The sequence below is a fragment of the Coffea arabica genome, chromosome 10c, assembly GCF_036785885.1.
Source record: "Coffea arabica cultivar ET-39 chromosome 10c, Coffea Arabica ET-39 HiFi, whole genome shotgun sequence".
In the NCBI taxonomy this organism is placed as follows: Eukaryota; Viridiplantae; Streptophyta; class Magnoliopsida; order Gentianales; family Rubiaceae; genus Coffea; species Coffea arabica.
This window is the reverse complement of record NC_092329.1, coordinates 30,310,050-30,333,517: the sequence shown is the minus strand read 5'-3', so window position 1 is coordinate 30,333,517 and position 23,468 is coordinate 30,310,050. Positions and strand designations below refer to the sequence as shown.

Sequence of the window (23,468 nt, the reverse complement as noted above, 5' to 3'; positions counted from 1 at the left end):
AGGTGTGAGCAGAAATTTCAAATTTGTTTTCTTTTGGAATTTTAACCTATTTTTGGGTTTTCCTTGGATTAAAATGGTTTAGTCATACAGGGAAGCTGTAAGTTTTAAGTGGTATAAGTTGTTTAGCAATAAAATGTTTGCTAAATTGAAGTTGGAACTAGAAATGTTGGGTTACATGCTGGAAATTTCTTATGTGACCGTCAAATGGTGAATTGGAACCTTAACTTGACGTTTGAATTGTTCCTTGAATCATGATGGATGGAAATGCTTGGAAAATGTTGTTTTGAAGTTTTATATGAAGTATATAGAAGGTTTGAATAAAAACAAGTTGGTGTTAAAAGAGAAAAGGCATTTTTCACAAGTGAAAAATTGGAATTTCAGATTTTCGGATGGCCTAACCAGTCTCAGAAAAATGTTTATATCTTGGTGTAGAAAAATCCGTTTAAGGCGCCGTCAGTGGCATTTAAAACTAGAATCATAGGCCTTTGTACTGTAGAAATTTCAGATTTTTCCTACATGTATACTGCTGTCTGTGAATTTTTAAAGTGGACTGTTTTGCAGGAATGTCCTGTTTCTTGGTGAAACAGAAATTGGGTTTTGAATTGAGATTTTAGCCTACGTGTGGTTTAAATTTTTGATTAAATTGTAGTTGGAAATTGTTGACAGTGGGCTCTATGAATTCCCACACTTGGATTTACGGTTGAAAATTTTTGACAGTGGGCTCTATGAATTCCCACACTTGAATTTATGGATGAATTGTTGAAATTGTTTAGAAAGCTGTGAGTTGGTACAAGTATTATATACAAGTGCTAAGTATTGACTAAGCCTTGGTTAATTTTCTTGCGTGTGCTCGAATGATAAATTGTTGAAACCTAGGGCTAATGGTTGACGAAGTCCTAGTAATTTGCTACGTGATTTTTGCCATATTTTGATCTCTAATAATTTCGAAACGGAACCGGAGCTGTGCAAGTCGTTTCGACTTGGTGAACTCGAGTAACTGTGATCAAATCAATCAAAAATATTTTCCAGCTAGTAGTATAATATAAAAACTCAATATCTAGTGTTTCACCTAAAACTTTTCGAAACCGATAAGTTCCTTTAGCTTAAACTAGTCTTGATAGCTATAGTATTTTAATACTATAGCTTTTGAAAATTCTAAGGCGTATTTCAATTTCTTTTCTTTCCTTAAGCTTTACATTTGGATAGCTAACTTTAGGAAAAATTCAAAATACGAGTTTTACAAATTTTAGTGAAAAGCCTGGGAGTCTTGCTCGGCAAGAAAACTCTATTTTTTTTTAGGAAAAATAGTTTTTGGGAATAAATCTTGCAAAAGTCGTATCTTTAGAGAAATGTTCAAAGTAACTGTCTAGCTTTGATATTCAGAGGTTTATCGACTTATTTCAATAAAATAATACTAGTTAATTTATTTTAGAAAAGTACTTCAAGGAAAACTATAAGAAATATCTCTTCTACTTTTATCGAGTTTTAATCTAAGGAACCCTTGATTTTTTTTCTAAGGGAAAGTGAACTAGTAATATATTCAATATATCTTAATGTCTATAAGCTTAAAAATTGAGTAGAAACTTATAGTTTCAAATTTTGGTTTTTAGGGTTTTTCGAGGACACGGATTTCGATCCCCAACTTGATATCTGAACTCCACTCTGGGTGAGTGTCCCTGCCTGTTCTATGCCTACTCGTTTAAAGTGCTTTCTTGATTTGTTATGTGATAAGTTGAAAAAAAAAAAATTGGTTTCTGATCCATCGAAGTGAGCTGTGTGTACTTTATCACACTAGCCGTTCGAGTGGTGACTTGTGCAAAATATTTTCTCCTAAATCCTTGATTCAAAATGTAGTTACGTCGTTGGGTGAATCCCTCGACGCATGAATCTAACTACCATGAATCTAAATGTAGTTACGTCGTTGGGTGAATCCCTCGACGCATGTATCTAACTACAATAAGTCATTGGGTGAATCCTTCGACGCACGTATCTGATTGCAATCACGTTGTTTGGTGAATTCCTCGACGCATGTATCTGATTGCAATCACGTCATTGGGTGAATCCCTCGACTAATTTTATACGGGTATATCTCGAGTATACTGCGTCGGTAGACGAAGTTCGGGCCCGAAGCAGAGGTATGAACGGTGACGGGTTAGGATTAAAATAAGTGGATCTACATGGACTATAAGTAGTGAAAGTTGACGGAGGGTCAACTACGATGGTATCTGATCAAGCGTGGAAAATGGCTCCTGAGAGCCCTGTATCCTACCTTGTGCTGTTATTCGCTTTCCTAATTGATTAAATTTTGTTTAAATTGTTATCCGTTGTTTGATTTATGTAATTGCATGTTTTGGGGCACCACTGAGCTTTAACTCATCCCACGTTTATTGTTTTCCTTAACAGGTTTTGGAAACTGAAAGCTGGAGGCTTAATTATGTTTTCTTTTGGGCTGTACTTGAATTCTATAACTTGTTCTGTGGGCTGTAGCGTGTTATTGGAATAATGTATTTTCCTTTTTGGATTGCCACTTGAAGCTGGAAAATGTGTAAACCCTAATTCGATTACTTGGCTTGTAAGTTGTATTATGGATTTATGCATGTTATCTATCTGGGTTGTTATGATTTTGTACTTGGTATGTAGCACGTAGGGCGTTTAAGGGCCTCGACTAGTTATTTTATCATTGCTATCTCTGAAGTTAATGTGGTTTTAGGTATGATGCTATTCGGGGAAAAATTGTTTTATAATAGATTAGTTTATTCTTCGAAAAGTTTCTAGTCAGATTGCTCGCGTGAGTCCTGGCGAGAGTTGGGCAGACGGCCCGCCAACCCTTTGGTTCGCCTCAGGGGGAAGTGGGGTCGCCACAGCTATTATTTCTCCTTGTCCTATATTTATTTTTACTTCTTGTAATGGGGGGTGTATTGATGTTAGTATTTGATCATCTTTTAATTTCCATTTTTTATATAAATTAGTTTGAACATTTATTTGAGGAGTATTATAAACATCATTAATTCCTATTTTTGAAATGTAAAATGATAACCAGGTAAAGAAAGGAAAATCAAATTTTCTTTTTTCTAATTCTTCTTTCCATTCTAGTATTAATTTTTCTTTATATTTTGATTCTAATTGAAAAAACCAAATTCTTTTTTCAGTATTTTCTTCATCATCAAAATCTTCTTGTAAATATTTATGATTTACTTTATATGGTTTAATTATAACATTTATTTCTCCTTTCATTTGTGAATGAGTCGGGGAATAATCTGATTGATTTTGATTTATAACTTCTGGAACAGGAGTTTTATATTTGAAAGTTGAAGTATTTTCTACAGGAAAATTTATCTCAGTAGATTCATAGTTAGAATGTCTAGCTGGTATCCATGAATAACTTGAACTGGGTCTTTCTCTTAATGAAGCAAATCTTATTAAAGTGTTTCCATCAGGTTTTTCTATAATATCTTCAGCAGTAGTTTGTTCTATATTTCTTGCTATTTGTGGGTTTTTGATTTCAAATTCACTTGGTATAGTTATTTCATTCCATTTTAATCTTTTCGGAGTATAAGTTGTAGGTCTATCTGCATCTACTTGTAATAAAGTTGTTTCTTCTTTAAGGGTTGGAGTCATTATAAATTTGGGATTTAAATGAGATGATAAGGGTCTATAATATAATCTGTATATTATTGCAAAATTCTTTGTATGTTTTTCAAATTCATTTCCTTGTAGATGAATATCTAATATGACTGAATTCAATATATGAATTGAATATCGATGGTAAAGTTGAATATGAAGTATTAAATAATTTACAAGAAATGGGAATGGCTAGATTAGCTTATAAAATTAAAAATATTCAAGAAAGAAATATTGCAACTTTACTAGTTTCAGGATTTACTGGACAATTAAAAAATTTAATTATTGGAAACGAGATAGGATCAAATTCAAAACGAGATAATGTAGTACAAAGTCATGAATATCATATGCCTATAAATAATTCAGATTGGACTATTCCAGAAGAAAAAATAGAACATATTTATAGAATAGGCCCTTTAGATTTCAAAACTGCTTTATCAGTTAAAACTCATGAAGAAACCATATCTCTTCAAGAAGAATATCAATCTATTCAACTATTAAATCATAGCACAATTCAAAAATATTTAAGAAAAGAATATCGATATATTCATATAGGTTTAATACAGATTGCTGTAAAACCTTTATTCCATCTAGGAGTTGATGCTCCAATATATTTAGCATTAAGAGATACTAGAATAAAAAGATATAAACCTTCTTTATTATCAATGATTCAAACAAATATTTGTAATGGACCAATATATTTTAACTGTGCTCCAAATTTTTCAATAGACTTAACGGATCCACACATTTTCCACTTCTACCCAGGACTTTGCAATTATTCATATACGTTAACTAAAAGCAAAAATTGTAGGGGCTTAGAGTGTAATAAATGAAACTTACTTGACTTTTGAGAGTGCACAATCGGAAGCTTGAATTCAACAATGGAAACTTGCCAAACTTTATTGTAATGATGAAATCCACTTCTACAAAGACTTTTGAGTACAATGGTTATTTAGAGTGAGTGGGAATAGTAGGAGAACTAAGAGTGAGTGGGAGTGGTAGGAAAATTAAGACAAGTCTATTACAACTTCTGATATTTCTTCGCCGATGCCTATCTTCTGAATCTTCAATCTATTTATAGAGGCTCTGTTCTGCATTTCATCTTTTTTTGAATTTCAATTTTGCTTTCATTTGTTGTGGCCGACATTCTTTTTCAAAAGTCGTTTGGATTTTGTCCACCGATGGGATCATCAAAAGGATCAAAAGTAGATTCGGATGATCCTGCTGGCTCCTCTATTTTGTCTTCTTCTTTTGGCTTTTGTAAATAATTCAGATATTCTTTCAGTATCTTGGGATTCTGCATAATTTGCTTTATCAAAAAGTTACTGGCTGTTTCTTCGGATGTCATTTCCGTCACTTTTTCTTTGTCTCTTTTTGGAGTGACTGGAGTTGGTGTAGTGGTTGGAATGATTGTTGACTGTCTTGTCTCCTTTTGAGTAGTGGTATTAGCTGTCCACTTTAATTTGTCTCCAGTGGTCAGGAATCTGATTACATTAGTTTGATCGCCAAATTCTTGATTGAATCCAGTCCACCATTTTATTTTGAATTCTCTGACCAATGACATTGGCAGAGGTTTTTCCAGTTCTTGATGAATTTTGAAACTCCAGCAAAATATCCATGGCACTTTGAATTCCATGTGGAATAAAATTGGTCTTGTATATTCTTCCCCCTTTGCTCTTTTTAGGTACGTTTGAAATCCCATGAGAACATTCGGAGGTAGAATTTCGGGTTGAGGTCCGAACCATTTCCACCAGTGGTTGAACCAAATTGGAAATTCTTTGTTGCAACTTTCTTTGAATGTAAAAAACCAGGAATGATTGAATGGTCTAAAAAGGAAAGCACGATACCATGCCATTTTGTAATCTTGGTATGTGAATCCATCTGGAATGAAATTCACTGAAAATGATTTTTTCGAATAAAGAGAAGTCCATTCTCCAGGAGAACAAACTTTCTTTATAATACACTTGGAATGACTAATTGTAAGGCCCAAAACAACCAATGCAAAAATCATAAACGAAACAATAAGTAAATAAAAAGGAAAGGATTGCAAACCAATTAACTACCCAACTCCTCTTGAGATTGTAGATTAATTGAAACAAGCTACTTCAAGTTGATGAATTACAATCACTCTTGTGTACAAAGGAAGGTTCACCTCCTCCTTGCCCCAAGCAGCACTCGGTCAAGCCAGGACGTTTTACTATCCCTCGGGACAACCCTCACAGAGCTACACTCATGAAAGATTCACTCACAAATGAAAAGCTTACAATGAATCTCACACCACTAAGACTACAAATATTCTTTTTGGAGTATTTTCTCACTAAAATCTCTCTAGATCTTTTGTATCTTCAGTGTGCCAAAGTTGTTTGAAGTGTCTGACCAACCACTATTTATATAGGACCAAGAAAGTGCCTCATTAATGCTTCCAACGGATAGAAAGTAGCCGAACAGTCAACTAGCCGTTGGTAGTGTCGGACGTCCGATAGCCCTGTTTTATGCGTCCGACAGCAGGCAGTGAGTTTCAGAGATTTTCTTCAATTCTTTCGGACGTCCGGTGCAAGCTCTTTATGCGTCCGACAGCAAACAAACAGATTTGAGAAATTATCTTGTTTCTATCGGACGTCCGGTAGAGACATATTCAGCGTCCGATAGGTCCGATAGTTTCGTCGACTTCGAAGGATTCTATCGGACGTCCGAAGCATGCGTCCGAAGTTGTGCAATGATTATCGGACGTCCGATCCTGACATCTTGAGCGTCCGACAGATTCAGCATACTTTGTCATTTTTCAATTGTACTTGATCATGGAATCAAATAACTTCATAACTGAAAATATATCTTGAAGAAACATTAGTATCATCCATTTGTTTTGTAAACATCAAAAGATACGGATCAAGATCAACAATCTCCCCCTTTTTGATGATAACAAAACAATGGATGGAAAGAAACAAAAATAAGTATAAGCTCCCCCTCAATCATTGCAACCAAAACTTTTAAGAGCCAAACTCATAATCTCAGAATAACTCCCCCTTATACATTGCATCCATTTCTCCCCCTTTTTGTCATCATAAGAGTAAAAATCAACTACTATAATCCAGCAACAATAACAGAGAATTCAATATTCCAAGAAAAAATAGAGAAATGACAGCAATCACAGCAAATCATCATGAGATCAGCATTATTCTTTTATCTCTCTTTTTGACATCATACAGATTCAGTAGTATTCAAAGATATCAGCGAAAACTCAGATCAAAGTATCAAAAGAAAAAAATATTCTGAACAAGAATCACTGCAATGAATAGACAAAACCTCCTACTTGTTAAAATTAGCATCATGTCTAACTATCCACATGCATTTCATGCCTTTTTTTATATTCTTTCTCACATAACAATCACTTTTCATGTGACCTTTTTGACAACAGAAATTACACATAATCAGGGAATTATTTATATGAACAGGTTTAATAAATCTTACTTGTCTTCTCCTATGGATAGCAAACTCATTTGCAGCAGAATTTATCTTAAAATGAGGTTTTGATTTATTACTTTGAAAACAGTCCTGTTTTTTATGTTGAAGCAACTCATTTAAATCATCCATTCTTCTTTTCAAATCATCTTGTTCCCTTTTGAACATTTCACAAAAACTTGTTTTTCTATCAAGATCCAAGTGTAAAGCAGTCTCACTTTTTTTGAAGTAATCATTTTCAGCTTTCAACTTTTTGTTTTGTTGAAAAAGATTTGCATTATCTCGAAGCAAAAAACTAATTTTCTGTTTTAACTCCTTGTTTCTAACATAAGATTCTTTCAAACTATCATGCAATTTTATAATGAAAGATTCAAGATCATCATCATTTTCATCATCACTTTCAAATTGAGAGTTAGAAGATGTTACCTCATCATCTCCAATGGCCATGAAAGCCAATTGAGCAGATTGATCTTCCTCTTCAATTTCACCATCGGAATTGCATTCATTCCATGTGAATTGAAATTTGTTTATTCTTGGTTTTCTTCCTTCTTTCTTCTTCATCACTGGACAGTCACTTGCATAGTGTCCAGGTTGGCCGCATTCAAAGCACTGATCAGTTTGCTTTTTGTTGAACTCTAACTTCCCGTTGTTTCTCGAGTTGTTGAACTGATTTGGGAATGAATTGCTAGGTCCACCATTTCTGAATCTCCTCTTGTTGAGTATTCGTTTGAAACTTTTTGTGATGAGAGCGATATCATTGTCGTCACCTTCCACATCTTCTTCATCTAGGGAGGCAGAATCATCTTCATCTTGTGAGGCTTTTAGAGCAATATTCTTTCGCACTTTTGCATCCTCTTCCTCTTGCACCTTAGTCTTAAGTTTCAGCTCATAAGAGGTAAGAGAATTAATAAGAGATTCAATAGGCATAGTATTCAAATCTCTAGCCTCCTCAATAGCAGTCACTTTATTTTCCCAATCATTGGACAAGGCATTCAGGATTTTTCTATTTTTCTCACCAAGAGAATATTCTTTTTCCAGCACCTCTAAATCTTTAATGAGATCATTGAATCTACAATACATTTGATCAACATTTTCATGAGGTTCCATCTTGAAAGATTCATACTTTGTAACTAGAATGGACTTCTTTTGTTCTCTAACATTCTCACTACCTTCATGAATTTCTTTCAGTTTGTCCCAAATTTCTTTAGCTGACTTGCAACCCTTGACTCTAATAGATTCATTTGAGTCTAATGCACAATATAACACATTCATGGCTTTTGCATTTAAGGTGAGATGAACTCTATCCACAGCAGTCAGTTCACTTTTTGTTTTCGGTCTAGATGCATGAGTATTTTCATCTATAAGAGAGGCATCATATGGACATTTACTAATAATAAACCACAATTCGATATCAATAGATTGCAAAAAGATAATCATTCTTTCTTTCCAACTCATATAATTTGACCCATTAAACACAGGTGGTCTAATAACAGAATGTCCTTCAAAAAACATAGCATTATTGGTTGTCATCTTTACTCCAAAGCCGATTGAGCTTAATCTCTAGGAGACCAAGCTCTGATACCAATTGTAAGGCCCAAAACAACCAATGCAAAGATCATAAACGAAACAATAAGTAAATAAAAAGGAAAGGATTACAAACCAATTAACTACCCAACTCCTCTTGAGATTGTAGATTAATTGAAACAAGCTACTTCAAGTTGATGAATTACAATCACTCTTGTGTACAAAGGAAGGTTCACCTCCTCCTTGCCCCAAGTAGCACTCGGTCAAGTCAGGACGTTTTACTATCCCTCGGGACAACCCTCACAGAGCTACACTCATGAAAGATTCACTCACAAATGAAAAGCTTACAATGAATCTCACACCACTAAGACTACAAATATTCTTTTTGGAGTATTTTCTCACTAAAATCTCTCTAGATCTTTTGTATCTTCAGTGTGCCAAAGTTGTTTGAAGTGTCTGACCAACCACTATTTATATAGGACCAAAAAAGTGCCTCATTAATGCTTCCAACGGATAGAAAGTAGCCGAACAGTCAACTAGCCGTTGGTAGTGTCGGACGTCCGATAGCCCTGTTTTATGCGTCCGACAGCAGGCAGTGAGTTTCAGAGATTTTCTTCAATTCTTTCGGACATCCGGTGCAAGCTCTTTATGCGTCCGACAGCAAACAAACAGATTTGAGAAATTATCTTGTTTCTATCGGACGTCCGGTAGAGACATATTCAGCGTCCGATAGGTCCGATAGTTTCGTCGACTTCGAAGGATCCTATCGGACATCCGAAGCATGCGTCCGAAGTTGTGCAATGATTATCGGACGTCCGATCCTGACATCTTGAGCGTCCGACAGATTCAGCATACTTTGTCATCTTTCAATTGTACTTGATCATGGAATCAAATAACTTCATAACTGAAAATATATCTTGAAGAAACATTAGTATCATCCATTTGTTTTGTAAACATCAAAAGATACGGATCAAGATCAACACTAATAATGTTTGGATTCTTTTTATCTGGAATGGGGTAAATCTCTACAGATTGAGTATCTGTAAGGATTAATTCATAATAGTCTAGATTTTTTGAAGGGTCATCTGGTTGCCAATAGCATTTTGGAGGAAAGATCCTTTGAGTAACTTGATGAAGAGAAGAGTATATGGGTATTTCTTGGAATCTGGTTAAAGTAATATGTTGAGTAAATGGCTTTGTGAAATAAGTATTTCCTTGAGATTTTTCTGGGAATTTTGCTAATTGTTGAATGGGTCTAATTTGAGAAGCAATTGGAGTAGCAGCTTGACTATAAGTCAATGCTGGAAAATCTGATAATAGTTGAAATCTATTTTGAGAAACAGGAGTAAGACTTATCTCATAATCCTGAGGAGTCTTTGGCCTGGAAGTGCCTGCTTTTGAATCCATTTTCCTGCAAAATTAATAAACAACATCTTTAAGTTGGTCAGATAATTGTCTATTCTGGTCTTGGTAATATTGAATAAATTCGTTGTGAAGAAATTCTTCACTTCTGCTTGCTCTTTGATGGGTAATGAGTCGAATGGTGTTTTTCTGAATTTGTCTTTGAATAAGAAAGGCTCTTTCTTTTGGAGTAATGGTTGCATAAGGGCTTTTTTGAACATAAATTTCATCGTATTTAGGAATTTGGTAGGCTGGAATAACTTGTCTTCCATTCTGGGTCTGAATGGAATATACATATCCTCTGGATTGAATCACTTTTTCTTTGTTCTGAAGCTTTGGAGAATCTCGTTGTGATCTCAAATAATTTGAATATTCACGAGCATTTCTTCGAGCTATCATTGCTGGATCCATGTCCTTGTAAAAATTCTCTAGTAAGAAAATCTGGTAAAGAATTATTTTCTCCTTTGATAAATTCAATCTCGAAATCAAATACAGATAAAATAGCTTGCCATCTAGCAAATATTTGTTTTGAAACTATATTTTGAACATCTTTTTGTAAAATTTCTTTTGCAGATTTACAATCTATTCTAATCAAAAATTTCTTATTATATAAATCATCTTGAAATTTTGATATGCATAAAACTATGGATAAAATTTCTTTTTTAATGGTTGAATAATTCTTTTGAGGGTCAGACCATGTTCCTGAATGAAACCTAACTAATTCTTCTTTAGAATTATTTATCTTTTGTTTTAGTATTCCACCATATCCTAATTCTGAGGCATCAGTTTCTACTATCATGAATGCTTTAGGATGAGGTAGGCATAAACATGGTAATGACTCTATTTTTTCTTTTAAATATTTTATTTTTTGAGTATGTTCATCTGTCCATGGTTTTGGGTTTTTCTTTAGTCTGTTAAATAATATAGAACATTCTTGTCTTAATTTAGGAAAGAAATCTGCTATATAATTTAAGCATCCTATAAATCTTTGTAATTGAGTTTTATCTTTTATTTCATCTGGAAATTTAGTAGCAAATTCTAAAGCTCTATTAATTGGTTTTATTGTTCCTTGATATATATTATGTCCTAAAAATCTTACTTTAGTTTGAAATAATTTCATTTTTGGGGCGGAAACAACTAATCCATTTTTCTTGACTACTTTTAAAAATATACTTAAATGTTTGAAATGTTGTTCTATTGATTCTGAAAATATTAATACATCATCTATGTATACTATACTGAATGAGCTGTAAGGATTGAAAATATCATTCATTATATTTTGAAATTCTGATGGTGCATTTTTTAATCCAAATGGCATAACTTTCCATTCATAATGTCCAAAAGGTGTTGTAAATGCTGTTTTGTATCTATCTTTTGGGTCTATTATTATTTGCCAATATCCTGATTTCATATCAAATTTGGAAAATATTTTTGCATTGAATAATCTATTGAGCAAATCTTTTTTATTAGGAATAGGATATCTAATCCATTGTAATACTTTATTTAAAGGTTTATAATTTATTACTAATCTTGGAACTCCTCTTTCTTTTTCAGCTTGATTCATGACATAAAATGCAGCACAACTCCAAGGTGATTTTGAAGGTGTTATTAATCCTTTTTCTATTAATATTTTTATTTCCTTCTTACAAAATTCTAGTAATTCAGAATTCATCTGTATTGGTCTAGCTTTTGTTGGAATATTCTTTTCTTCAAAGTCCTTTTCATAAGGTAATTCTATCATATGTTGTTTTCTATCCCAAAAAGCATTAGGAATATCTGCACAAATTTCTTTTTGAAATAATTCTTCTAATTCTGATATTCTTTTTTGTATTTTAATATCATTTAATTGTTCTTCAATTTTTAAATAAGATTTTTCTTCTTTAATATAATTTATTTGTTGTTGTACTTTAGTAATGGTATTTATTGTTTTATATATTGAAGATGTTTGTAAGGTTTGTAGTTCTTTCTGTCTTATTGGAGTTAAAAATTTGAAGGTAATAATTTTTCCCATTATATTTACTGAAATTCCTTCATGACTTACTACAAATGGATATATTTGAATTAAAAAGGGTGTACCTAATATTACATCATGATTTATATTGTTTACAATTATGAAATTATGTTTAATACAATATTCATTATTACATATTGAACCTTTTGTAAATTTATATTTTACTTCTAAATCTTGTCCATTTGCTGCCATTAGTTTTTCTTTTGTTCTTTCACAATATTTAGTGGGAATTATTCCTTCTTTAATACAACTTGTATCAGCTCCACTATCTATAAGAGCTACAAATGTTTCTTTGAAATCTTCTACTGTAATAGTTACTATTGCAAACCATTTTTGAAAAATCATTCTTTCTATAATATTTATATATTGGTCTTCTTTTACTGGGTTTTCTGCTATTGATATTTCGTCTGTTTTGATATTAGAGGTTGAAGGTTGATTATTATTTATTAATGTTAATGTTGATTCTATTTCTAAATCTTTTAATTTTAATTCTATTATTTCTTGTTGTAATTGTTTTACTTGTATTTTAAGATTATTAATTTCTGATTGAAGATCTTTAGTAGTTTCTTTCTTCATTACATTTATATTTGGATATTTATCTATTAATTTCGATATGCTAAAAGGTTCTATTATCTTTGGCATTTTATCTTCTTGAATAATTAAGCTTTTTAATCTTTCCAAATATTCTTTTTTAGCTATTGGATCGTCAATTTTTTCTATTATATCTAGTAAAAATTCTTTATCTTCTTTTTTAGTTATTACATTGATATATTTTGGAGTACAATTACAATCTTCTTCACTGTCTGAACTGGAAATATCATCTAAATAATCATCTTCTATATTTTGTTCTTTTTCATTTATTAATAAATTTATTAATTTATTTTTTATCTCTTCTTCGTTTACACAAATTTCATTTATTTTTTCTTTTAGTTTACATTTATTTGCTTTATGTCCTATTCTTCCACATTTATAACAAACAATTTTCTTTTTAATAAATTTTCTCTTTTTAGTTGGTTCATTTTCTTTAGAGTTTTTATACCTTGTTTTCTTAGAGTATTTTTTAACTTTCTTTTTGTATGCTGATGGTGATTTAATTCTTTTAATTCCAAATGCATCACAGAATGATCCTACTTCTTTCTGTTTTGATCCATATTTTATTTGTAATCTTAATTCTGAACATAACATTAATCCTTCTTTTTTCACAAAAGCAAATAATTGTCCAAAAGTAATATTTTCGAATGAAATGACATCTGTTCCTATTTCCTTTTGTAAATTATCCATTATTCTTTGTGAAAATAAGCTTGGTAATCCAGTTATGAATCTTTCTTTCCAGAATGAAGCATTACAATCTGATCTTCTTAATACATTTGTTAAGAACATATCTTTATACCATCTAAAATCTGATAAAGTTGGACATCTTAAATTTGTTAAAAATGTTTTATTAGAATTTAATTCCTCTTTTGGATTTCCTATAAAATACATAACTATTGTTACAATTAAAAATTCTGCAGCATCTGATTGTATTTGAATATTTCCTTGATCATCTTCTATTTCTTGAGTATGATCTAGTATTGATAATTTATCTTGTAATGTTAAAGCATTATCCCACCAATTTTTTAATTGTCCAGTAAATCCTGAAACTAGTAAAGTTGCAATATTTCTTTCTTGAATATTTTTAATTTTATAAGCTAATCTAGCCATTCCCATTTCTTGTAAATTATTTAATACTTCATATTCAGCTTTACCATCGATATTCCATTCATATATTGAATCTCCGTCATATTTAGTCGTTCTAAATTTTGATCTTTCTTCATATTGAATATCTGGAGGACTTGGTCTAGGATAATAATTTTTTGAACTTACTATTTTCCAATTTTTATTATTATAATTCCTTCTTTTTATTCGATTTATTTGATTATCTTCTTCTTCAAATTGGTTTTCTATTGGTAAAAGTATATTTTCTTCTATATCTGAATCTCTTGATTCTTCTGATAAATCTTCTAATTCTTCTGTAGAATTTTCTTCTATTATTTGATCTAATGTATTTATTTTGGGTGTTGTTGGTTTTGAATCTGTAGTTAGATTTTGTAATGCATTAGATATTTTATTTAATAAATTATCTGTATTACTTATCTTCTGATTACTAATACTTTGTACTAAATCTTGTTCTTTTTCTCTTGTCAGACTTCTTGGTTGGAAATGCGGTGCTGATATATCATTAGGGAATTTTAAATCTGGTTTCTTTAATGTATCAATTTTGGTATTTAATACTTCCATATGTTGAGATATTGTATGAAGAATTTGATTTGTATAATTATTTTGTTGGTAAACTTTTTTAATATCTTCTAAATTTATGGAATTATTTGTACTTGATTCAGCTTCCCTTCCCTTTTTAAAAGGTGAGGCTATTATTTCTCCTTGTCCTATATTTATTTTTACTTCTTGTAATGGGGGGTGTATTGATGTTAGTATTTGATCATCTTTTAATTTCCATTTTTTATATAAATTAGTTTGAACATTTATTTGAGGAGTATTATAAACATCATTAATTCCTATTTTTGAAATGTAAAATGATAACCAGGTAAAGAAAGGAAAATCAAATTTTCTTTTTTCTAATTCTTCTTTCCATTCTAGTATTAATTTTTCTTTATATTTTGATTCTAATTGAAAAAACCAAATTCTTTTTTCAGTATTTTCTTCATCATCAAAATCTTCTTGTAAATATTTATGATTTACTTTATATGGTTTAATTATAACATTTATTTCTCCTTTCATTTGTGAATGAGTCGGGGAATAATCTGATTGATTTTGATTTATAACTTCTGGAACAGGAGTTTTATATTTGAAAGTTGAAGTATTTTCTACAGGAAAATTTATCTCAGTAGATTCATAGTTAGAATGTCTAGCTGGTATCCATGAATAACTTGAATTGGGTCTTTCTCTTAATGAAGCAAATCTTATTAAAGTGTTTCCATCAGGTTTTTCTATAATATCTTCAGCAGTAGTTTGTTCTATATTTCTTGCTATTTGTGGGTTTTTGATTTCAAATTCACTTGGTATAGTTATTTCATTCCATTTTAATCTTTTCGGAGTATAAGTTGTAGGTCTATCTGCATCTACTTGTAATAAAGTTGTTTCTTCTTTAAGGGTTGGAGTCATTATAAATTTGGGATTTAAATGAGATGATAAGGGTCTATAATATAATCTGTATATTATTGCAAAATTCTTTGTATGTTTTTCAAATTCATTTCCTTGTAGATGAATATCTAATATGACTGAATTCAAAATGTGTGGATCCGTTAAGTCTATTGAAAAATTTGGAGCACAGTTAAAATATATTGGTCCATTACAAACATTTGTTTGAATCATTGATAATAAAGAAGGTTTATATCTTTTTATTCTAGTATCTCTTAATGCTAAATATATTGGAGCATCAACTCCTAGATGGAATAAAGGTTTTACAGCAATCTGTATTAAACCTATATGAATATATCGATATTCTTTTCTTAAATATTTTTGAATTGTGCTATGATTTAATAGTTGAATAGATTGATATTCTTCTTGAAGAGATATGGTTTCTTCATGAGTTTTAACTGATAAAGCAGTTTTGAAATCTAAAGGGCCTATTCTATAAATATGTTCTATTTTTTCTTCTGGAATAGTCCAATCTGAATTATTTATAGGCATATGATATTCATGACTTTGTACTACATTATCTCGTTTTGAATTTGATCCTATTTTTAATTGTCTAAGAAATGCATTTATGTTCATTTATTTTAATTAAATTTTTACTGAAAACGTTGGTAAGACTTAAGGCCTTGTTAGTCCGTTGGTAAGTCCGAAGAAGGATGTTCCAGGCATAGTGCTCGGTAGCTACACCCAGGACTTTGCAATTATTCATATACGTTAACTAAAAGCAAAAATTGTAGGGGCTTAGAGTGTAATAAATGAAACTTACTTGACTTTTGAGAGTGCACAATCGGAAGCTTGAATTCAACAATGGAAACTTGCCAAACTTTATTATAATGATGAAATCCACTTCTACAAAGACTTTTGAGTACAATGGTTATTTAGAGTGAGTGGGAATAGTAGGAGAACTAAGAGTGAGTGGGAGTGGTAGGAAAACTAAGACAAGTCTATTACAACTTCTGATATTTCTTCGCCGATGCCTATCTTCTGAATCTTCAATCTATTTATAGAGGCTCTGTTCTGCATTTCATCTTTTTTTTGAATTTCAATTTTGCTTTCATTTGTTGTGGCCGACATTCTTTTTCAAAAGTCGTTTGGATTTTGTCCACCGATGGGATCATCAAAAGGATCAAAAGTAGATTCGGATGATCCTGCTGGCTCCTCTATTTTGTCTTCTTCTTTTGGCTTTTGTAAATAATTCAGATATTCTTTCAGCATCTTGGGATTCTGCATAATTTGCTTTATCAAAAAGTTACTGGCTGTTTTTTCGGATGCCATTTCCGTCACTTTTTCTTTGTCTCTTTTTGGAGTGACTGGAGTTGGTGTAGTGGTTGGAATGATTGTTGACTGTCTTGTCTCCTTTTGAGTAGTGGTATTAGCTGTCCACTTTAATTTGTCTCCAGTGGTCAGGAATCTGATTACATTAGTTTGATCGCCAAATTCTTGATTGAATCCAGTCCACCATTTTATTTTGAATTCTCTGACCAATGACATTGGCAGAGGTTTTTCCAGTTCTTGATGAATTTTGAAACTCCAGCAAAATATCCATGGCACTTTGAATTCCATGTGGAATAAAATTGGTCTTGTATATTCTTCCCCCTTTGCTCTTTTTAGGTACGTTTGAAATCCCATGAGAACATTCGGAGGTAGAATTTCGGGTTGAGGTCCGAACCATTTCCACCAGTGGTTGAACCAAATTGGAAATTCTTTGTTGCAACTTTCTTTGAATGTAAAAAACCAGGAATGATTGAATGGTCTAAAAAGGAAAGCACGATACCATGCCATTTTGTAATCTTGGTATGTGAATCCATCTGGAATGAAATTCACTGAAAATGATTTTTTCGAATAAAGAGAAGTCCATTCTCCAGGAGAACAAACTTTCTTTATAATACACTTGGAATGACTAATAATGTTTGGATTCTTTTTATCTAGAATGGGGTAAATCTCTACAGATTGAGTATCTGTAAGGATTAATTCATAATAGTCTAGATTTTTTGAAGGGTCATCTGGTTGCCAATAGCATTTTGGAGGAAAGATCCTTTGAGTAACTTGATGAAGAGAAGAGTATATGGGTATTTCTTGGAATCTGGTTAAAGTAATATGTTGAGTAAATGGCTTTGTGAAATAAGTATTTCCTTGAGATTTTTCTGGGGATTTTGCTAATTGTTGAATGGGTCTAATTTGAGAAGCAATTGGAGTAACAGCTTGACTATAAGTCAATGCTGGAAAATCTGATAATAGTTGAAATCTATTTTGAGAAACAGGAGTAAGACTCATCTCATAATCCTGAGGAGTCTTTGGCCTGGAAGTGCCTGCTTTTGAATCCATTTTCCTGCAAAATTAATAAACAACATCTTTAAGTTGGTCAGATAATTGTCTATTCTGGTCTTGGTAATATTGAATAAATTCGTTGTGAAGAAATTCTTCACTTCTGCTTGCTCTTTGATGGGTAATGAGTCGAATGGTGTTTTTCTGAATTTGTCTTTGAATAAGAAAGGCTCTTTCTTTTGGAGTAATGGTTGCATAAGGGCTTTTTTGAACATAAATTTCATCGTATTTAGGAATTTGGTAGGCTGGAATAACTTGTCTTCCATTCTGGGTCTGAATGGAATATACATATCCTCTGGATTGAATCACTTTTTCTTTGTTCTGAAGCTTTGGAGAATCTCGTTGTGATCTCAAATAATTTGAATATTCACGAGCATTTCTTCGAGCTATCATTGCTGGATCCATGTCCTTGTAAAAATTCTCTAGTAAGAAAATCTGGTAAAGAATTATTTTCTCCTTTGATAAATTCAATCTCGAAATCAAATACAGATAAAATAGCTTGCCATCTAGCAAATATTTGTTTTGAAACTATATTTTGAACATCTTTTTGTAAAATTTCTTTTGCAGATTTACAATCTATTCTAATCAAAAATTTCTTATTATATAAATCATCTTGAAATTTTGATATGCATAAAACTATGGATAAAATTTCTTTTTTAATGGTTGAATAATTCTTTTGAGGGTCAGACCATGTTCCTGAATGAAACCTAACTAATTCTTCTTTAGAATTATTTATCTTTTGTTTTAGTATTCCACCATATCCTAATTCTGAGGCATCAGTTTCTACTATCATGAATGCTTTAGGATGAGGTAGGCATAAACATGGTAATGACTCTATTTTTTCTTTTAAATATTTTATTTTTTGAGTATGTTCATCTGTCCATGGTTTTGGGTTTTTCTTTAGTCTGTTAAATAATATAGAACATTCTTGTCTTAATTTAGGAAAGAAATCTGCTATATAATTTAAGCATCCTATAAATCTTTGTAATTGAGTTTTATCTTTTATTTCATCTGGAAATTTAGTAGCAAATTCTAAAGCTCTATTAATTGGTTTTATTGTTCCTTGATATATATTATGTCCTAAAAATCTTACTTTAGTTTGAAATAATTTCATTTTTGGGGCGGAAACAACTAATCCATTTTTCTTGACTACTTTTAAAAATATACTTAAATGTTTGAAATGTTGTTCTATTGATTCTGAAAATATTAATACATCATCTATGTATACTATACTGAATGAGCTGTAAGGATTGAAAATATCATTCATTATATTTTGAAATTCTGATGGTGCATTTTTTAATCCAAATGGCATAACTTTCCATTCATAATGTCCAAAAGGTGTTGTAAATGCTGTTTTGTATCTATCTTTTGGGTCTATTATTATTTGCCAATATCCTGATTTCATATCAAATTTGGAAAATATTTTTGCATTGAATAATCTATTGAGCAAATCTTTTTTATTAGGAATAGGATATCTAATCCATTGTAATACTTTATTTAAAGGTTTATAATTTATTACTAATCTTGGAACTCCTCTTTCTTTTTCAGCTTGATTCATGACATAAAATGCAGCACAACTCCAAGGTGATTTTGAAGGTGTTATTAATCCTTTTTCTATTAATATTTTTATTTCCTTCTTACAAAATTCTAGTAATTCAGAATTCATCTGTATTGGTCTAGCTTTTGTTGGAATATTCTTTTCTTCAAAGTCCTTTTCATAAGGTAATTCTATCATATGTTGTTTTCTATCCCAAAAAGCATTAGGAATATCTGCACAAATTTCTTTTTGAAATAATTCTTCTAATTCTGATATTCTTTTTTGTATTTTAATATCATTTAATTGTTCTTCAATTTTTAAATAAGATTTTTCTTCTTTAATATAATTTATTTGTTGTTGTACTTTAGTAATGGTATTTATTGTTTTATATATTGAAGATGTTTGTAAGGTTTGTAGTTCTTTCTGTCTTATTGGAGTTAAAAATTTGAAGGTAATAATTTTTCCCATTATATTTACTGAAATTCCTTCATGACTTACTACAAATGGATATATTTGAATTAAAAAGGGTGTACCTAATATTACATCATGAATTATATTGTTTACAATTATGAAATTATGTTTAATACAATATTCATTATTACATATTGAACCTTTTGTAAATTTATATTTTACTTCTAAATCTTGTCCATTTGCTGCCATTAGTTTTTCTTTTGTTCTTTCACAATATTTAGTGGGAATTATTCCTTCCTTAATACAACTTGTATCAGCTCCACTATCTATAAGAGCTACAAATGTTTCTTTGAAATCTTCTACTGTAATAGTTACTAATGCAAACCATTTTTGAAAAATCATTCTTTCTATAATATTTATATATTGGTCTTCTTTTACTGGGTTTTCTGCTATTGATATTTCGTCTGTTTTGGTATTAGAGGTTGAAGGTTGATTATTATTTATTAATGTTAATTTTGATTCTATTTCTAAATCTTTTAATTTTAATTCTATTATTTCTTGTTGTAATTGTTTTACTTGTATTTTAAGATTATTAATTTCTGATTGAAGATCTTTAGTAGTTTCTTTCTTCATTACATTTATATTTGGATATTTATCTATTAATTTTGATATGCTAAAAGGTTCTATTATCTTTGGCATTTTATCTTCTTGAATAATTAAGCTTTTTAATCTTTCCAAATATTCTTTTTTAGCTATTGGATCGTCAATTTTTTCTATTATATCTAGTAAAAATTCTTTATCTTCTTTTTTAGTTATTACATTGATATATTTTGGAGTACAATTACAATCTTCTTCACTGTCTGAACTGGAAATATCATCTAAATAATCATCTTCTATATTTTGTTCTTTTTCATTTATTAATAAATTTATTAATTTATTTTTTATCTCTTCTTCGTTTACACAAATTTCATTTATTTTTTCTTTTAGTTTACATTTATTTGCTTTATGTCCTATTCTTCCACATTTATAACAAACAATTTTCTTTTTAATAAATTTTCTCTTTTTAGTTGGTTCATTTTCTTTAGAGTTTTTATACCTTGTTTTCTTAGAGTATTTTTTAACTTTCTTTTTGTATGCTGATGGTGATTTAATTCTTTTAATTCCAAATGCATCACAGAATGATCCTACTTCTTTCTGTTTTGATCCATATTTTATTTGTAATCTTAATTCTGAACATAACATTAATCCTTCTTTTTTCACAAAAGCAAATAATTGTCCAAAAGTAATATTTTCGAATGAAATGACATCTGTTCCCATTTCCTTTTGTAAATTATCCATTATTCTTTGTGAAAATAAGCTTGGTAATCCAGTTATGAATCTTTCTTTCCAGAATGAAGCATTACAATCTAGTCTTCTTAATACATTTGTTAAGAACATATCTTTATACCATCTAAAATCTGATAAAGTTGGACATCTTAAATTTGTTAAAAATGTTTTATTAGAATTTAATTCCTCTTTTGGATTTCCTATAAAATACATAACTATTGTTACAATTAAAAATTCTGCAGCATCTGATTGTATTTGAATATTTCCTTGATCATCTTCTATTTCTTGAGTATGATCTAGTATTGATAATTTATCTTGTAATGTTAAAGCATTATCCCACCAATTCTTTAATTGTCCAGTAAATCCTGAAACTAGTAAAGTTGCAATATTTCTTTCTTGAATATTTTTAATTTTATAAGCTAATCTAGCCATTCCCATTTCTTGTAAATTATTTAATACTTCATATTCAGCTTTACCATCGATATTCTATTCATATATTGAATCTCCGTCATATTTAGTCGTTCTAAATTTTGATCTTTCTTCATATTGAATATCTGGAGGACTTGGTCTAGGATAATAATTTTTTGAACTTACTATTTTCCAATTTTTATTATTATAATTCCTTCTTTTTATTCGATTTATTTGATTATCTTCTTCTTCAAATTGGTTTTCTATTGGTAAAAGTATATTTTCTTCTATATCTGAATCTCTTGATTCTTCTGATAAATCTTCTAATTCTTCTGTAGAATTTTCTTCTATTATTTGATCTAATGTATTTATTTTGGGTGTTGTTGGTTTTGAATCTGTAGTTAGATTTTGTAATGCATTAGATATTTTATTTAATAAATTATCTGTATTACTTATCTTCTGATTACTAATACTTTGTACTAAATCTTGTTCTTTTTCTCTTGTCAGACTTCTTGGTTGGAAATGCGGTGCTGATATATCATTAGGGAATTTTAAATCTGGTTTCTTTAATGTATCAATTTTGGTATTTAATACTTCCATATGTTGAGATATTGTATGAAGAATTTGATTTGTATAATTATTTTGTTGGTAAACTTTTTTAATATCTTCTAAATTTATGGAATTATTTGTACTTGATTCAGCTTCCCTTCCCTTTTTAAAAGGTGAGGCTATTACTTCTCCTTGTCCTATATTTATTTTTACTTCTTGTAATGGGGGGTGTATTGATGTTAGTATTTGATCATCTTTTAATTTCCATTTTTTATATAAATTAGTTTGAACATTTATTTGAGGAGTATTATAAACATCATTAATTCCTATTTTTGAAATGTAAAATGATAACCAGGTAAAGAAAGGAAAATCAAATTTTCTTTTTTCTAATTCTTCTTTCCATTCTAGTATTAATTTTTCTTTATATTTTGATTCTAATTGAAAAAACCAAATTCTTTTTTTCAGTATTTTCTTCATCATCAAAATCTTCTTGTAAATATTTATGATTTACTTTATATGGTTTAATTATAACATTTATTTCTCCTTTCATTTGTGAATGAGTCGGGAAATAATCTGATTGATTTTGATTTATAACTTCTGGAACAGGAGTTTTATATTTGAAAGTTGAAGTATTTTCTACAGGAAAATTTATCTCAGTAGATTCATAGTTAGAATGTCTAGCTGGTATCCATGAATAACTTGAACTGGATCTTTCTCTTAATGAAGCAAATCTTATTATAGTGTTTCCATCAGGTTTTTCTATAATATCTTCAGCAGTAGTTTGTTCTATATTTCTTGCTATTTGTGGGTTTTTGATTTCAAATTCACTTGGTATAGTTATTTCATTCCATTTTAATCTTTTCGGAGTATAAGTTGTAGGTCTATCTGCATCTACTTGTAATAAAGTTGTTTCTTCTTTAAGGGTTGGAGTCATTATAAATTTGGGATTTAAATGAGATGATAAGGGTCTATAATATAATCTGTATATTATTGCAAAATTCTTTGTATGTTTTTCAAATTCATTTCCTTGTAGATGAATATCTAATATGACTGAATTCAAAATGTGTGGATCCGTTAAGTCTATTGAAAAATTTGGAGCACAGTTAAAATATATTGGTCCATTACAAACATTTGTTTGAATCATTGATAATAAAGAAGGTTTATATCTTTTTATTCTAGTATCTCTTAATGCTAAATATATTGGAGCATCAACTCCTAGATGGAATAAAGGTTTTACAGCAATCTGTATTAAACCTATATGAATATATCGATATTCTTTTCTTAAATATTTTTGAATTGTGCTATGATTTAATAGTTGAATAGATTGATATTCTTCTTGAAGAGATATGGTTTCTTCATGAGTTTTAACTGATAAAGCAGTTTTGAAATCTAAAGGGCCTATTCTATAAATATGTTCTATTTTTTCTTCTGGAATAGTCCAATCTGAATTATTTATAGGCATATGATATTCATGACTTTGTACTTGTGGCGACCCCACTTCCCCCTGAGGCGAACCAAAGGGTTGGCGGGCCGTCTGCCCAGCTCTCGCCAGGACTCACGCGAGCAATCTGACTAGAAACTTTTCGAAGAATAAACTAATCTATTATAAAACAATTTTTCCCCGAATAGCATCATACCTAAAACCACATTAACTTCAGAGATAGCAATGATAAAATAACTAGTCGAGGCCCTTAAACGCCCTAC

General features: G+C 30.4%; 2 long non-coding RNA genes across 2 annotated transcripts; both read left to right on the top strand.

The window, feature by feature from the left end:
- Nucleotides 1–7,400: 7,400 nt before the first annotated feature.
- Nucleotides 7,401–11,768, top strand: LOC140015610 (uncharacterized). The gene is made up of 2 exons (XR_011822251.1): nt 7,401–10,436; nt 11,560–11,768. It is a non-coding gene; the product is annotated as an uncharacterized lncRNA (long non-coding RNA).
- Nucleotides 11,769–17,415: 5,647 nt separating this feature from the next.
- On the top strand, nt 17,416–19,290 carry LOC140015653 (uncharacterized). Its single transcript, XR_011822285.1, has 2 exons — nt 17,416–17,958; nt 19,082–19,290. It is a non-coding gene; the product is annotated as an uncharacterized lncRNA (long non-coding RNA).
- Nucleotides 19,291–23,468: the final 4,178 nt, after the last annotated feature.